Source organism: Stegodyphus dumicola, chromosome 7 (assembly GCF_044657685.1).
Source record: "Stegodyphus dumicola isolate Sdum_Otavi_A_Nest chromosome 7, ASM4465768v1".
In the NCBI taxonomy this organism is placed as follows: Eukaryota; Metazoa; Arthropoda; class Arachnida; order Araneae; family Eresidae; genus Stegodyphus; species Stegodyphus dumicola.
The window spans coordinates 114,827,167-114,842,243 of record NC_140774.1 but is presented as its reverse complement, the minus strand read 5'-3'; positions in this window follow the sequence as shown (position 1 = coordinate 114,842,243).

Sequence of the window (15,077 nt, the reverse complement as noted above, 5' to 3'; positions counted from 1 at the left end):
AACTTAATGTTTTGCACTATACCTTATCAAAACAGTATCAATTTAGAATAAAATAATGAAGACATTCAATATCTCAATAAAGTGTGAGTACAAATATTACCCAAAGATCAATTTTAAACAATTAGTAATTAAATTTAAACTATAATTTTAGAGCAAAACATATCACAAAAACATAATTAAGACCAATCACAGATAATTAAAAAAATTTGACCACATACCTGTAAATCCTCCTTAAGTGTGATAAACCACGTGTAATCCGTACGATAAAATGAGGAGGAAATAAATAGAGTGGAGCCTTTATCAGTCATAAGGAAGAGCATTGGCATCAAAATAAGGCATATTTTTAGTTTTTAACAAAGATTGAGACAGATAGTCATTAGGGATCGAAACAGAAGGAGCGAGGGACAGTCACACGTACATACGAAAATATCCCTAACATTAAGTAGGAAAGCCGAAATCTTAGTTAAGATAGACATGTTACGATTAATAATCAAATTTAATAAGGAAAAGTAACAGTTGCCGGGTACATTATAACGGCTTAAGAAATTCAGAGCACAGTACAGATGCGAGTACACAAGTTCACATATCTCGGCGAAGCAGAGACGCACACATTTGTTGAAGTAGTTCCACTTGACTGCCGGGGAAAATTCTTCTCTCCCCGTCAGCCTGTAGGTTTGCCAAACGGGTTTACTGTTTCGCCAATTGGCGCTTTTCTGTACAGTTTTTAAGTCCGTATCGCCTGTTTGGCGCTGCCGCTGCACTTTTAACTATAGTAGATAGATAGAAAATAGTTTTCGTGAAATAATAAACTAAAAAAAATACAAACATGATAAGGAGGTACGACTGTATTTTCTTATGAAATGGTTACACTTACTATGTCTAACGATTTTCAATAGAATTTTTAAAATTTTATTTATTTATGTCTTAAGGACAAACTAAATAACAAAGATATGCTAATGATACACCCAAGTTATAGATGTTACATAGTATAAAATGTTATGAAATCTGGACCAGTGACTGAGTGATTAAAGAACACTGAATACTGGTAGTTCGTCTGCTGAATACTGGAGTTCGAACCTAAGCGAACGTGTTGGCCGTATAGTTAGTTTTTGTTCTTATCTTCATGTATAGCATAAATGCGAATCAGTTTCCTTTTAAATGTATTTTTCCATGCCACCCGTCCACTTAGATAGTCAGCCACTTAGAGAGACACTGTATGCTTTGCCATTTTCAAATAACCAAACTAGATGAAAATCTGATGTTATGAAGTACATTGTAATTAATCACTTGAAGAAACTGGCTGCATGAATGAAATCTTTGATTCTAAACGAAATCTTTTTACTTTACATTCAAATTTTTTACTGTAAAGGAAAACAAGTCAGAAGAAAGTCCAAGCTTTAATGGTTGTAGTATATTAATAATAGTTTCGACATTATTAATATTATCAGAAAGAAGTGAAATGGAAAAAGGACGGTTTTAAGGAATGGCCGTGGACTACCCTGAATTATTAATTCAATTAGAAAAAGAATATGGAATTTACCCAAAACTGTGATCTTTGAAAACAGCTATAGCTGCTGGAATAAACATCTTGGAATGTATAAATTTTACATAGGGTATTCAAGATGATTGCTACAGGATTAAATTCCTTAAATAAAGACTATTAGGAAAAACTTCTCAAAATTAGGTACAGACTTATAAGGTAGTCTACGCCTTCTTAGCAGGCCTTCGTAGTCTAGTAGTCTGAACGCTAGGCGCGTATTACATAGCTCCGTGGTTCGCTTCCCGGCGAAGGCGTTGTTCATTTTTCATTTCTCCTGCTTCCAAAATACCTAATGTCTCTACAGACTTTTATGAAAACCGTTTGAACTCAGCATTGGCAATTATCATAGGAATAAAATCATTACTTTTACCTTTGCTTTATAATAAAATTTAGGAATGTCCTTTTAGGAAAGTCTTAGATATGCTTTCCCAATTACATGAAAAATGATTTATGCCAATACGCTAACTCTTTTCAAATAAGAATAATTAATAATTTCTCTGAACTTTATAGCAAATGATTCGTTTGCTGAATCCTGAAACATAAGATATCTTTTACTTTGAAATTTTTCACATATTTGTTTTATAAATGGGAACATTTTTAATTTCCTTAATTTTTAGGCATATCAAGATCATTTTCATTACTCGAATAGCTTTCTGCTCATTTTTCAAAGTATTTAACAAATCCTAGAACTAAGAAACCTCTTAACATAACTATACTAAATAACATAGCTATATCAACTTCTTGCTATTTTATTTACTAGCTAGTACCATTTGTATTGCGAATAAATGCAAAAGGGCGTTATCTACATTTATTCAATGTTCGAGGAAACAATTTAATGATTTAGCTTAAAATGAATGGCAGGCATGGAATATACGAAATATATTTTAGAGAATAACTGTTTCGTGAGCCTTTAGACAAAGCGAAAATGAATATTTGATTGTTTTTAGGCAAAAGAAAGTAGAGGTTTCTGAAACATGTACGTATTTTATGATATATTATATTCTCTGTAAATAAAACTTGCGTTTGTTTTTCTTGAGTTAATTTTCTAGCTTACTAACAGGAATATATCTGACAGATAATGGCTAATCTTTAAAATATGGTAACAGGTAGTTTGGCGAAATTTGTGTAAGGCGATAAAGATTACTAGCTAGGACTTTAGCAATAATCTGAGAAGTACACAGTTTGAATCACAGATTATTTTGTCTCAGAGAAATGAGAGATTATGAAACATGTAATGTGACATTTTGCGGAAAATTCCGATCGTGATTTTAGCTAATAAGCACTTAGAAACAATTTCGCTGCTAAAGTGCAGAATCGCCTACTTATTTATTTGGCGCTTTTTACAAGATTTGGATTTTTGTCAATTTTCTTTGAATTTTTAAGTGAAAATAGGTCGATATATACATATATAAAGTCAAGAGAGTGCGCAATGCCATTTTTATGCAATTCTGGGATGTTTTTTTAAGTGAAAATAGGTGGACGTGTACATGGATGTGTATGTGCACTTCTTAAAAACGCGGCAAGCAGTTTGCGATTCTGCACTTTCTCCCAATTTCGCACCTAATCTTCATCATAATTAATTAAGCATTTTTGTTCCATAAAAGTTCTAATATAAGCGTAATTCGGCTAGCAGATGGCTAGAAAAAATGTTGAGTAAAAAAAAAAAGAAAAAATCATGCCTTTACTTCGTGAAAACAAAATAGCATCAAAAACAAAACTAGCAGGTTGCTGTAGCAGGGTTGGTCGCCAAATTTTCGCCAAAAAATCACCAAGTTACCATAATGTAAAGATTCACTCTTCTACGTATTTTATGATATATTATATTCTCTGTAATTAAAACCTGCGTTTGTTTTTCTTGCTTACTAACAGGAATATATCTGACAGATAGCTGACAGTATTATTACCGTGGATTCAACGTTTAACATCATTTAGGAGCTACTAATTATTAAAAATTAAAAATGCTTTTAGCAAAACTAAAAAATTTTAATTATAAATAATATATATTAATTATTATATATATATATATATATATTTAATTTGACTATTGGAAAAAGAACAAATAGTTCATTAAAAAGCCTGAAAATGTAATTTTTATAAAATTGAAGAACTGAGCTCTTATTTAGCAAATTTAAATAAGCATTTCAAATATCTCAGATACAAAATAATACTAAAAAGCAGTGACAATAATATTAATAATAATATAACTACAGTAATTACAGTACGTACAGTACGTACAATAATATTAATAATAATAAATGACAACGGTAACAACAATAATATTGGCTAATGTAAAAAACTTTGAAAGGATAACGAATGAGAAGTAATGGAGAATGAAGCTAGTAAGATAATGTTACAATGCGCAAACTATAATTGCTTGAATTACGAAAATATAACTGAATAATACAGAAAATAATTATTATCTCATGTGCATTAAATACATTTAAGAGATTTTTATTTACGATGACAATTGTAATGAGGAAAAGTGTGTGTGTGTGTGTGATTATGGCAAAACCTCGAGGGCTATCTGCCTAAGGGGAGGGATGCCTTCGTGGAGGACTTTCTAAGGGAAACTGGCTCGTATACACGTTACACATGAGGAAAACCACGAAAACGCCCATGCAGCCAGCCCTTTCGCGGGATTCGAAACTCGGACCGAACTACCAGCAATTGTAATGAGGAAACAGACTTTGTTTATGTGAGTATCGTTTGCTTCATTTTATTGCTGCAAACAGCGTAACTTCCTTTTGTTTTTCTTCCTTTAGTTTTGAACTTTATGTGTGGCAACAAGATAATTGATTGATAGAATTGTGTTTGTGACAGCCATGTAGAATGGCTCGCTTATTTTGTATCAATTATTTCGCATCGCTGACAAGTGTAATAAAATAAAAGTGTAGTAATACAGTCCATTTGTTGATTGATTATTGTTTGTGAAACATTAATAAGTTTAAGAACATAAATTGTTGGTCCGTCGAGCCGGAGTCGAACCAGCGACCTATGGATATGGTTGGTGAAAATATTCCTCCACTTTGTGAGGTAAGTGGATTTTGAACAAAAATTCGTTTAATTTGTTGTTAAATTTTAAGAACAATATTGTAATACAGCATAGAATTCGATTTCATTTTAATAATAGTGTTAAGTGATTTAAGAACAATTTCTGTTTTTGAATTGATCAATTATGAGTGAACTTATAACTTTTAAAACAAAAGAGCGGTCTTACGCAGGAGTGTTACTAATTATGTAAAGAAAATTGAAACTATTTTAACTGCAGATGAAATTAATTTAATAGAACTAGAGGAATGTGTCGAATTATTGACACAAAAAGAAACTGAGTTAAGGAAGCTTGATTCTGAAATCGAAAGTTTAATTACAGATACTAAAGAATTAGAAAACGAAATAGATAATGTTCAGGAGTACACAGATAAAATTTATTTGTGGAAATTTAAAGGTGAAAAAATATTAAAAAATCAAAATAATAAAAATAATTCTAATAGTGTAATTTCAGAACAGGTTCTTGACAACATTAAATTACCCAAGTTAACATTACCGACTTTTGGTGGTAATATTACAGAATGGATAGCTTTTAAAGATCTTTTCAGTGCTTGTGTAAGAATTAATACAAATTTATCTAATGTTCAAAAATTGCAGTATTTAAAGGCTTCGTTGAATGGTGAAGCATATCGCATTATTCAAACCATTCAAATTTCGGATTGTAATTTTGAAATAGCATGGAATCTGTTAGACGAAAGATATTCAAATAAGAGAGAACAAATTTTTGCATATATTAAACGTTTTCTAAGATTACCAACTATTCAAAATGAATCAGCATTTGCTATTTTAAATTTAGTTGATAATATTAATGAAGTAATTGGTTCTTTAGAAGTATTGAATCAAACCATTGATAATTTTGGTCACACTTTAATGACTTATTTAATTTTGCAAAAATTAGATCCTTCTACAAAATTATGGTGGGAACGTCAGTTAAAATGTAATGAAATTCCAAAACTTACGACTTTAATTGAATTCCTAAAAAACTATGCAAGAACACTTCAAAATAGCAAATCAACAAGTAATAAGGTACTAAATCTGTGTTTCAAAATAAGAATAATGTTCTGGTTGCTACTTTGGGTTGTGGTTATTGTAAAGAAGATCATAGGTTAGCCAAATGTTCGAAATTTCTAAATTTATCGGTTCAGAAAAGGATAGAATTTGTAAAATCTAATCGTTACTGTTTTAATTGTTTATCGAATATGCACTTGCTCAAAAAATGCAAGAGTTTAAATACATGTCAACATTGCTTTAAGAAGCATCACAATATTTTGCACATTGTAAATAATTCAAAGAATAAAACTCAGTTAAACAGTATATCTCCGCCTACGCAATCTATCATTAAAAGAGATGAATTAACGAGTCCTAAGGACGTTTCAGCCACAGTTTGTGCCTCTCATTATGATTCGAATACAAAAGGTAATCAAACCAGTCACATTTTATTGTGTACTGCTTTAATAAAAGTTCAAAATTCTAAGCAACAATTTGTGAAGTGTAGATGTTTATGTGACACTGGATCTCAGAGATCATTTATTTCAAGGGATTGTGTGAAGAAATTAGGATTACGAGTGAAAGATAATTCCATTTCTGTATCATGTCTAGGAGAATTTAATACTATAAGTAATGGGGAAGTCAATTTAGTATTCACTTCTCATTTTAAAAGTGATATTCGTGTATCAACATCAGCGTTTGTACTGGACAAGGTGACAGATAACATTCCCTATGTATCTTTGCCATCAATCATCTTCGATAACTTCAGTGATTTACAATTAGCTGATCCATTATATTACAAGTCACAACCAGTTGACATTTTATTTGGAGTAAATGTATTTCTGCATTTAATGACGGGAGAAATTGTCAAACGTGGTCCTGATCTACCATTTGCTCTAAATTCGAGGTTCGGATGGATAATTTCGGGTACTACAAATTTTGAGCCAGTATATTTAAATCATTTGAATACAAACACAGATGAGTTAGTAAATTCTTTCTGGGAGTTAGAAAAGTTTCCAAATGTACAACTTTTAACAAATGAAGAAAAACTTTGTGAAGAACATTTTAAAAACTCGCATTTTAGAGACACATCAGGTCGTTTTTCAGTTGCATTACCATTCAAACATAATAGAGATATTCTAGGTGACTCCCGTGAAATGGCGTACAGAAGATTTCAATACTTGGAGAAGAGACTGTTATCTATGAAAGAAATTTACAACCAGTATATTCAGTTTATGAAAGAGTACTTTTCACTAGAACACGTAGAATTAGTGCCAGACACAGATTATGAATTAGAGAATAAACACTATTATATCCCACATCACTTCGTGTTGAAGGACTCTAGCTTAACAACAAAATTGAGAGTTGTTTTCGATGCGAGCGCTGAAACAACCACAGGTGTTTCTTTAAATGATACGTTAATGATAGGCCCAAAAATACAAGATGACTTAATTTGTATTTTACTAAGATTTAGACTTCATAACATTGCAATAACCGCTGATATTAAAATGATGTACAGACAGATAAAGGTTCATGAAAAAGATAGAGATTTTCAGAGAATATTATGGAGAGATAGCCCGTATAAGCAAATACAAGTTTGGCGTTTGAAAACAGTTACATATCGAACTGCAGCTGCTCCATATCTTGCAACCAAAGTTTTGAGTCAGTTAGCGATTGATGAAGGATTGAACTTTCCAAAGGCAAAGAATATAGTTTTAAGAGATTTTTATGTTGATGATATGTTAACTGGTGTAAAAGATAGTTCGGAAGGTATTGCATTGATAGACGAATTGCAACATCTGCTAAAAAGTGGTGGCTTTGAGCTTCACAAATGGTCGACAAGTGAACCGTCGTTGTTAAAAACCTCTGGCTTAACAAACACAGATAGTGACAATATTCATCGCGTAATAGAAGACAAACCATTGAAAGTTCTGGGATTGGAATGGCATCCGGAAAATGATGAATTCAAATGTAATGTCGGTGTAATAGAGTATCAAAGTGTTCCGACTAAAAGAATTATTTTGTCATTCGTAGCAAAACTATTCGATCCATTGAGGTGGATAGCTCCGTTTGTAATTCTCGCTAAAATGATCCTTCAGCAATTGTGGAAATTACAATTATCATGGGATGATCCTGTAACAGAAGAGATTGATCGAAATTGGAGAAATCTATGTAGAGAAGTTAAACTTTTGAATTCTATAAATATACCTAGGAAAATTCTGCTACCTGATTATTTTCGATGTGAACTTCACGGATTTTGTGATGTGTCTGAAAGAGGTTATGCAGCAGTTATTTATATCAAAACTTGCAATAACTCTGACATTAATGTTAAACTCGTAACAGCTAAACCTCGTGTAGCATCATTAAAATCTATTACGATTCCAAGACTGGAATTATGTGCAGCAGTGTTATTGGCACGCTTGATTCAGTCTGTAAAAGCTGCATTAGTTATAAATTTTGATTTATTGCAAGCTTGGAGTGATTCACAAATCATGTTGTCATGGCTAAGGTCAGATCCTAAAAAATGGCAAGTATTCGTATCCAATAGAGTTTCTGAAATACAATCCATCTTACCACCTGAGAACTGGAGTCATGTTGATGGAAAGGAAAATCCAGCTGATTGTGCTTCACGTGGGTTATTTCCTGCAGAACTATTATCTCATCAATTGTGGTGGAATGGTCCTTCTTGGTTAAAGTGCAGTGAGATTGCCTTGTCTAAAAATATTCTTATAGATGAAGAGGCATTACCAGATGCACGTAAAACAGTCTCATTTGTAGTTTCTGAACCTGTACAGGAACTTGCTATTCTATCAAATATATCTTCATTTCCAAAGTTACAACGCATATTTGCTTGGATATTAAGATTCATATCGAATTCTAAAGTAGCATATCTAGAAAGAAATACGTCTTTTTTATCTAGTAATGAAATTCAAGCTGCAACTTTCTGTATTGTCCGAATAATACAGCGATTTCACTTTTTTAAAGAAATTCAATGTTTGGAGTTGGGAAAGGACTTACCTACAAACAGCGACCTCCTTAGCTTGTGTCCAATTTTAGATGACAACAAAGTGTTACGTGTAGGAGGAAGACTGAAAAATGCGCAACTATCAGAAAATGAAAAACATCCAATCTTATTACCTTCAAAACACAATCTGACAGAAATCATAATTAGACACTTTCATGTCAAATATCTGCATGCAGCACCGGAACTTCTTCTATCTTTAATTAGACAGCAATTTTGGATCATATCTGCTAGATCTGCTATCCGAAAAGTAGTAAAATCTTGTATCACGTGTTGCAAACTTAGAGCTAAAACTGCAAGTCAAATAATGGCTGATCTACAGGAATCTAGAGTAACACAATCGCGACCATTTCATCGAACTGGAATAGATTTTTCTGGACCGTTCATGATTAAACATCGTGCAGGACGTGGACAAAAATCATTTAAATATTACGTATGCTTATTTGTGTGTTTTGTAATCAAGGCAGTACATCTTGAAGTGGTAGAAGATTTGTCAACAAAGGCATTTTTAAGTGCATTGAAACGATTTATTGCAAGAAGAGGGAAACCATTTGAGATTTATAGTGACTGCGGTACTAACTTTAAAGGTGCAGACAAAGAAATCAGAAAATGTTTTTTGCAATGTAAGCAAAATCAAGAAATTCACAAATTTTTGTCTTTAGAGGAAATAAAATGGATATTCAACCCACCATCATCTCCCCATTTTGGTGGACTATGGGAATCGGCAGTAAAGTCAATGAAATTACATCTAAAAAGGACTGTTGGTGATACTGTGCTGACCTATCCGGAATTTCAGACCTTGATAGCGCAGGTTGAGGCTTGTCTCAACTCTAGGCCATTGTGTCCAACTTCGGCTAACCCAAATGATTTAACTGCATTAACACCTGGTCATTTCCTAATAGGAACGTCTTTAATTGCCATACCTGAACCAGACCTAAATTATATTTCCTTCAATCACATTGACAGATGATGTGAGACAGTTTATTTTTCAGCACTTCTGGAAAAGATGGAGTTGAGAATACCTGTCTCAGCTTCAACAAAGACCTAAATGGCAAAAATGTCAAAACAATTTAGAAGTCAATGACTTAGTCCTCATCAAAGAAGACAACCTTCCGCCTCTTAAATGGAGGTTAGGAAGAATAATTGCTGTTCATCCGGGCTCAGATCAAAGAGTCAGAGTTGCTAATATTAAAACTGGTCATGGTGTCATAAAATGACCAGTCGTGAAATTGTATCCTCTTCCTATTCAGACTAAAAACTATGAACTGCTTCGCATATAATATTTTGTATTATTTTTCTTATGTTTATCTTTATTACAGACTAAGAAGTTTCAATGTGCTCCAACTGTTGAAATCCCCTGGGATTTCAAGAGGGCCAGGATGTTTATGTGAGTATCGTTTGCTTCATTTTATTGTTGCAAACAGCGTAAATTCCTTTTGTTTTTCTTCCTTTAGTTTTGAACTTTATGTGTGGCAACAAGATAATTGATTGATAGAATTGTGTTTGTGACAGCCATGTAGAATGGCTCGCTTATTTTGTATCAATTATTTCGCATCGCTGACAAGTGTAATAAAATAAAAGTGTAGGAATACAGTCCATTTGTTGATTGATTATTGTTTGTGAAACATAATAAGTTTAAGAACAGACTTGCTTTTAGAATGATGCATTATATAGAATTTAGAAATTAATAATCAAATGACTAGGTTGTTTACGTTGAGGAAATTAAGGTATTTAGAACAATATTTACAAAATGGAAATAGATGCAGGATTTTTAGAAGGTTCAAAGTCAAGAGTAAGAACTTATGAGCAGTTATTTTTCCCAACAGTCAGGGTTGCTAGTTTTTTTTTTTTCCATTTATATGAGACAGTTTGAGAAATCTGTTGAAAGTAAACCAAAGAAAGATTTCGGTATTTGATACCTTGTAGTTATTATTATTTTTTTTTTTTTAGTTTCATAAAGTTTCTCTCATTTTATGAAAACAGAGTGTACCTTTTAATTTTTCATAAAATGAAGCACCATGAAGTCGAAAAGAACTATTACCATTAATGTACTGCATATTACCATTACATACTATTTTTGATAAATATATACACCTTCAAATTGCCTATTCTCTAGAGACGTTCAGTATCATGGTCAAACTCTGTTCACTTTTTTATTGCGAAGTAATACTGATGAACAAACTACTAAAGATAAGTGTTTCAAAAGTGTTTGTGATACGTAGCAAATAATAAAGTAAAGATAATTTCGAATATTCCTGTAGAACGTCTCAAGAAATTCATTAAGGAATTAAGATCTTTTTGGGACATCATTAAGAAGAAAAAATAACTCCGTACTCCTCCCATAAGATTTAACTTTTTAGCCCAAAGAAGCTGTAGCCTACATGGCTTCTTAATCTCCAAACGGTATTTTACGGCGAATCACTAAAAGTGTTAAATCACTTTTTAAATTATCTCCTGTTACATTTAAAGAAATTAAATAATAAAGAATTTTCATGAATGTATGTAAGTTTCTCGCATCATGAAACAACAACGGAAACTAGAACCATCAAATTTTGAATAACTTAGTCCTCCATCAAAGTTATGGACACCCGAAAGCCCTAATTTTTAATTTCGAATTTGTTTTATTATCTATTTCATATTTTGTAAACCTTTAAAACATTTTCGATTAAAAATTCAAACATTTCAAAACAAAGAATGGCAACACTGCACGGAATAAAGCAGTTTTATCTCCAGCACGCAAGACTGTCTAAAACATATGCTATTTTTAAATTTTTAGCTTAATGCGGCATTAGCCCAAATGCTCTCGTAACGTATGTGTGTGTGTGACAAAAATGCTCCTTTGAGCGTAATATAAAATTAGTAAGCCTTCAGATATTTTTTTTATCAGATCTTGTTTGATTCTTGCAATTTAAAAAATAAAAATTTACGATTCAGAGACATCTTCTTGGCATGCCTCCGTGATGTGGTGGTCTGCACGCTGGGCGCGTATTCCAGAGGTCTGCGGTTCGATTTCAATTAACCGGCTTTTTCAATTAACCTAATGTCGTTACAACCAAACATAAATAATATTAGTATAACCAACTATAAATAGCATTGAACATTAAAACATAAAATGCATTAAGCATTAAAACAACACTAAAAATATAAAAATACAATATAATTGATATTTACAAATTCATAAATTTATATTCATAAGTTCTTCAAATCTATGTAACTAAATATACATGAATGACCTTATGTTTACATTATGTAAATATATATAAAGAGAATCTATTGTATTTCTTCATGTCATAAATATAAGTCCTGATATATATGTTATAATGTTATTTTGTTATATTAGTTTAATTATGTTATAAGGTATTTTCTGCTTCCTTTCCGCATGCTTTCGTGGTGTATATGAAAGCATACACGAAGTGTATTTGAGAGGTTCAGGGTTCTTGTCCCGGGGAGAGCATTACACATTTGCACGTTTCCTGCTTAAGGTGAAAAAACTAATGATTCTATAATTCGCGCACGAACTAAAAACGTAGTGGACAATAATTATGGCTCAGATCTTTCAACTAATATAATATTCTGCGGTGATAAAAAAATTAAAGTTTTAGTTAAAAGGCATAAAAGTTTTAAGTGGCAGAATAAGCAAATTCGATCTAATAAATGATTTCCAGAAGGAAAATTGTATTGTAAATATAGGGAAATCTAAAGTAAGAGAAATCTTAATACATTTAATTTTATTACGCAAAAATATATTTAATTTTAACATGCGTTTATTTAAATATTTAGCATAAATATTTTTAAAAAGGCTTTCACTGGTTTACGGCACTCACAGTTATTTCGAAGATTGTTTCGTATGAACGAAAAGGATTTATAGGCGACAGATGACACTGATTTAGAAATATCTACTATGGCGTAAAAATATTATTGTGGAGTCAGATAAATGCGTCATACAAATGTTTCCTTATTATGGCGTCATACGTTATGAGTTACAGCATTCATTAAATCATCATTCTAATTCTTTACGAACGTGATCATATTCGATAATGAGACAGAAATGCTTGAGAGTTTAATTACGCAAATGATACTCATACTTCTTCTACATTCTAAATGGTCTTTAGTTGTTTATTTTCATATCTTTTGTTAGATAATTATTCCTTTTCAAACCTTCTTTGATTTTAGAAAAGCACTCATTGTTCTCTTTTTCTATACGTGCATCTCTCTTAAAACATACAATTCAAGAAATTGGGCTAATTACTGTTTGTTTTCATAAATCAAGAAACAGGAAGGAAAAAGAAGACAAACAAAACCCTAAATGAGATATTTTGATGAAATCTAGAGAAAATACGACGTAAATTGTTAACTTTAAACTAGTATAAACTTTAAACTAGTATAAACTAGTATGTATGAGAGAAATTTTATTCAAAGATTAAACAACTTGCTTCAAATACTAGATGTAATTACACAATGACTATATAATTTCAACATGGATGAGGGGTCACCTCTTACAGCAACAATAATGCACGTAGTGATGTTCTACATTGCACTAATAATGAGTTCTATAGAATATCGAGAATTTCAGGATGAAATAAATTTAACTGATTCCATTGTAGAGATATTAGATTATTTCGAAGCAGGAGAGAGAAAAAATGTGCAGTGCCTCGCCGGTAATCGAATCACGGACCGAGCGTCCTGACCACTCCAACACGAAAGCATGCTAAGAAGGCGGGAGAAATAGTTTATACCATTTTCCAGGATGAGGTAAGTTTAAGAAATAATAACACATGTGTTCACACAGCGTTAATAAATTTACTTATAATCAAATTTAATTTCAGGATGAAAGGAAATTTAATTGCTTCCATTTTCCGAGACGAAAAAAAAAAAAAAAAAAAAAAAAAAAAAAGAAAAGAAAAAAAGAACTACACATGTGTGTTCACGTGCGTTAGTGTTTATTAATAACTTTTGTAACACTTTGACGCGCGCGATATTATTTTTACAATTTTTTTAACTAAAAACTCTAGAAATTGAATATTATGATCCTAGAGACAAATAATATATGAATTTAAAAAAATCTACTCTTGCCCATTGTTTTGTGGGTGGTGGTCACACTGTGAAACCACCGCGCGTGTAAGAGTTTGAAACTTAACTAGGTAATAGGAAAAAAAAAAACTTACCTTTTTTCGTGCGCGTTTCCAATAAATGACGAAATTTACAATTTTTTAAAACAAATGCATGTAAGAATTGCATAATATATATATTTTACAAACTAAATCGTCAGAAAAAAATTTTAAAATAAACATTTATGTAATTTTTCTATAGCAGGGAAAGTATAAGTATCTACATAATAAGGACGTTTGGCTACATGGGATTAAAAAACTCAGTAAAATAAGGATAAAAAAAGACTCAGTGTTTGATTTTTTTTTTAATCTCAAAGAACAAATATTTTTTGTGACACTGTTCAAAGCATGTTTTGTCTTTTTAGTACATGCATAGACCCACATTGCATGTTTCGCACATGTATCTTCCATGATGTTTCTTCCTTGTGCTACAAAATGTACACTGACTGGATCTAAATTTCCCCGGGTTATGTCCAGCGTTATTTAATTTCTTTTCATCTGGCATATGACATTTGTGGTTTTTTTATGTTAATGAGGGGGAGGGCTTGGTATTTTTGGCTTAGGTACTGATCATTCGTTTCCCATTCATACTTATTTTATTCGTATTTCGTCTCAAAATATTCAGAAAATGTTTTTAATTTAAACAAAACTTCACGGGATTTCAATTTTTAGTTACAGCAAAGTATATTTACATTAAATTTAAACCACAGAAAATAATTTATAAAATCACAATACTAGCTTGGGGAGCAAGTGTGTTGAGGTCAGAGAAAAGTCTCTGGAAAAGAAAGACCTTTTTACTGGGCAGGTGCGTGCATTGTTTAGTAATAAAATAACTCTATGATTTTAAAACCCCTTGTCTATATCCGGGTAAAAATAAACATTCCTATTTGAGAAGCAAGCAAACGCCATTGTAAAGAGCAGTGGTTTCAAGGCGCGACCACCCAGCCTCTAGAGCATTGTGACACAATGCTCTAGTGGGGCAGTGGTCGCGCCCTGAAACCACAAAGCAAACGCCATACATATAGAGGGTTTTTTTTTATATATGCAGTTTAATTATTGCTATTTTTTATTGTTTATGATAGAAATCATGATGTGTGATGAATAACTTTTGAAATTTAAAGTTGTTTATATTAATAAAAGTAAGTTATTTTGTCTCATTGAAAACGAATTTTAAAAGGCATCCGATCTGAAGTACTAAGACCTAAAACATGTATGATTCTGTTGTCATTTTGTGTTATTTAGAGATCAAAGATCAGCAATCAATTTATTTTCACACATAAATTTCCGAAGGAAGAGGAGAAAAAAAATCGAAAATTGGTGGTTTCAGGGCGCGACCACCGCGCGTCAAAGGGTTAAATGCTCATTATAAAGT